Here is a 4,268-nt window from a genome sequence, read left to right as displayed (position 1 = left end):
TTTTTTTATTGTTATTTATTTTTGCTATTAGTTATTTTCGTATTTATTTCGATATTTATTTTATTATTTCTTATCGTATTTATTTTTTGTCTTGTTTATTTATTTATGTATCATATTATTTATTATCGTATTAGTAGTTATTAAGTATTTATTTCAAAATTCTTGGGAAACATGTCCGAGGGTAAGGATGCAGGGATAGGCACGGCCACCAGCTCAGGTCGGTGGGTCCTCCTGGCGACGACAAGGACGATGTCTGGTCCACGGACGTAGAGGGGGCCGCGAAGTTGCCGCGGATGTCGCTGGCTGGGGGTTTACCCAGAACGCCGGTAGGCGGTAGTGCGGTGGATCGGATTAGGGATCAACCGGTGGATCTGGAGCACCAGCGGTCGCCCAGGGTCCTGGATTTTAAGGGAATTGTCGAGGTGCAGGATCGATTTCTGGGTCCGTAGCAGAAGAGTCCGCAAAAGCTGAGCCTGGGACGGGATACAGCGGCGGAGTCGGCGATGAACGCAGCTCTTGCACAAGCGGCCCAAACGTATCGTGCATCGCAGGAGTCGGGAGTGAGCCAGGCGTTGAGGGAGGAAATCCACAGGTAGAAAACAAAGGTAAAGGAAATGTCGCTGAAGGCAAGGGCAATATAGCTGAGATTAAATTTAAAAATTTGTTTGGTTGGATAACTCGCATGCATGAAATACTGAGCTTAATACATTATAAATAATATTAACAGCCACAGTCATATTAGTTCATCAGTAAAGATCGGACCAATTAAAGCAAGCTGTAATCCTATTTAAGCGTTGAAAGTTTGCTTACCGAAAGTATTACAATTGTTAAGCATATATTGAGAATTTAGCCGACGGCAGAATATAAAATCATGTTGTGTGTGTAAAACTACCGGGAGGAGATTGAAATTCGATGTCCTTTTTCTTCTTCACCGTTATCAGACTACGGTGAGTAGGTGCCGCGCTCTCCGTGCTATGACCGCCTGTCCCTTGCTCTGTCCGTGATGGTCCCACTAGGATATTGCTTAGTTCGCGCTGACAGTCATGGATTACGCCTGGAAGCTGCCTAGCAATTCACTTGGCTGTACGCCTAGTGTAAACAAAAGTTCCATCCTAGCCTCCCCCTATTTCTAGTTTTTTGTGACGTTTATGCGTTGCTCTATGAGTTTTCTGTAGCTGGCGTGATGTTACTGCTGACGACGTTTGCCGCTGATGGTCAGTCTCGATCATGCTTTCGTGGAGTGCAGACGCGTTTTTGCATTGCTGCGAAATTCTTTGTGAAGACTCTATGGACAAGTCCACCTTCGTGGCAAATCAATTTGTTTTTGTAAATCCGGCAGCTAAAGCTGCAGTGACAGTGCTCCGTTAGCTCTGGTGAATCGCGAAAACAAGTGAAACAGAGATCAAAAGGCAACAGTTGCAATTTGTTGATCTGGCAAATCACCGCTATTTCGAATTCAAATTCGACTTCAAATTTAATCATAAAATTAATAAAATAAAATTTAAAAAAATACAGGCATCCGTTCCCCGTATTGAACCCGGAGCCTCCTGGCTGCAAGGTGCTCACCTTGCCCACTAGGCTACGACTGCTTTCGTGGAATCTACTCTAAGTGGGTTTGTCTACTGGAAGTCGGTAAAGCAGTACAAAGCAGTGCACAGCTTCCAATATGCCCACAAAGTCGGACTCCGAATCCGAATTCGACATCCATTCAAAGGTGGTTAAAGCGCAACAGACTATGACTAATGCTCTAAATTCCTCATTACAAAAATTTAGCAGCATTTATAAAGCCAGTTCCATCAACGCCCAGCCTTTACCATCTCATGACATTGAACCCGAGCTAGAAGCCATAGCCGGCGACGATGAAGACTGGTGGACCCCAAGGAACAACAAACGCCGTCCAGAATCCAGGTCTCCCAATTCTGCTAATTCCACTAGTCCCAAAACCACTGAATCCGCCAACCGATTGGCTGAGCTTTCGGACATGGACACAACCGAAGAATATTTACAATCTTACCAAACAGTCAGCCAGTTGGTTAACAACCCTGATCAGGCCAGTACCAGCACAAGCATAAGCCACGGCAGCTCCGGTAACAACAACAACGTCGAACGCAACAGAAGTCAATCCAACAACAACAGTATCGACAATGCTACTAATAAACACCCACCCAATCACAAGCCACCGCCGATTGTAATCAATAACTGCGAGAATCTGAGCGGGCTTATTCGATCCATAGATAAAATCGTACATCCGTCTAAATACTCCGTAAAATGTCATTCCAACAATTCCGTATCGATCCTTTCTGCAGATTCAGACGCGTGTAGAGCAATCAGTAAATATTTGATTGCAAAAAAGGTCCCGTTCCACTCCTGGCAGCTTAAAGAGGACAGATCTTATCGCGTGGTTATCCGAGGTGCTCATCACTCCACTCCGGACGAACACATCAAAGAAAGACTTACCTTGCTTGGCCATAATGTTCGTTTCATCAATAGACCAAAAAGCCGTTTCGACAAAACAAAGTCCGTCAACCTAGTGTTTGTTGAACTAGAGCCATCTCCAACCAACAAGGAAATCCACAAAGTTATGACTCTATGTCGCCAGCGTGTTTAAGTGGAATTACCATACAAAAAGGATGATGTCGTACAATTCCATCGTTTTCAGGACTTCCACCATACAAAAAACAACTGTGTGAGATGTGGTCAGAAACATGCTGTAGAGGCCTGCGAACGTGATATTCATCCCGTTAAATGTGTTAATTGTGGTGAAAATCACACAGCAAACTACAAGGGCTGTGTTGTCTACCAGCAGACAGTAAGACGCCGAAAAAATCTTTCATCCCAGGTTAACGCTCTTCCCCAAAAAACCTCCACAAAAAGGACGACTGTTCGATCCGATGTCTTGGGAGCTGTGTCGTACGCAAATGTCACCAATGGTCATTCTCGTCACCAAAACCAACAGGGTGGCCGATTCCAGTTGCAGCAACCTGCGAACCTGCACCAGAACCAATTCCCTCCACTGGGAACCAGCAATAGGAGGCCTAACCAGAAACATAAACCAAATGACCCCCCTCGGTTACGGACACAAACCATACAGACGACAGACCAACAACAATATCCAGAGACCCGCCATCAGCAGCAGCAGTCCTTCCAGCAACAACATCAACGAAATCGCGAGCAATTCCAAAACGATCAGCAATGGAAACGACAAGAGCAAATGTACCTACGATCTGAAGAACAACTGTCTGACCTTGTTGCTCGGCTTGACAAAATGCTTCAGATGATGATGTCAATGATGTCCCTTATCACCAACCTTTTACCACAAATAGCGCCAGGATCTGCTCAAGCAGCCGCTGGTCTCCACTCTGCCTTTACAGCCCGACCATGAGTCAAATTGGACTCAAAATCGGTGTGTGGAACGCCGACGGCTTGGCCAACAAGTCACTCGAGATGGAGCTTTTTGTAAAACAACATCATATCGACGTTATGTTGGTCAGCGAAACTCATTTCTGCTCTAGATCATACTACCAGCTAAGGGGATATGACGTACATCTTTCAAACCATCCTGCTGATCGCCATCGCGGAGGATCCGCAATTATCATCAAATCGTGCCTTAAATACTACCAATTTTTATGTATAGAACACCAAAGGGCTCAGTGCGTTGCGATCAAAGTCAGGACTGACCAAGGGGAAATCGTCATTGCATCTATATATTGTCCTCCAAATTCGCCTCTTACAGCTAACCACTACGAAGAGCTTCTTAGTGAGCTTGGGCCAAATTTTATAATTGCAGGGGACTGGAATGCGCATCATCGTCTCTGGGGATCACGTAACTCCACAATTCGGGGCAGAACTCTAGCGGATATTGTACTCGCATCTCATATGCAGGTTCTTGCTACCGGAGGGCCTACACTTAACCCGTACAGCCAACGCATGCCATCAGCCATAGACTTTGCCATTTACAAAGGAATTCGTTCTGATTTACTAAGCATCTCTGAAATTGTTGAACTAAGTTCGGATCACATCCCACTAATAATACACTACAGAGTTTCCGCTTGTAAGCTTTCCCGCAAGACGTTCGTCCTGCCCCTGAATGCAAATATTCCACAGTTTCAGGAAGCGATTAACGGCTTAGTGAACCTTAACATGCAGCTGAACACTCATGATGACATTGACGATGCAACTGAAGTGTTTGTGCGAAATATTCACATCGCTGCCGAATCATCAACCTGCGGCCAAAGACCAAAAAGCCCATCTGATCCACCTCATCCCCT

The sequence above is a fragment of the Drosophila subpulchrella genome, unplaced genomic scaffold, assembly GCF_014743375.2.
Source record: "Drosophila subpulchrella strain 33 F10 #4 breed RU33 unplaced genomic scaffold, RU_Dsub_v1.1 Primary Assembly Seq27, whole genome shotgun sequence".
Taxonomy (NCBI): domain Eukaryota; kingdom Metazoa; phylum Arthropoda; class Insecta; order Diptera; family Drosophilidae; genus Drosophila; species Drosophila subpulchrella.
This window is presented reverse-complemented; position numbering follows the sequence as displayed.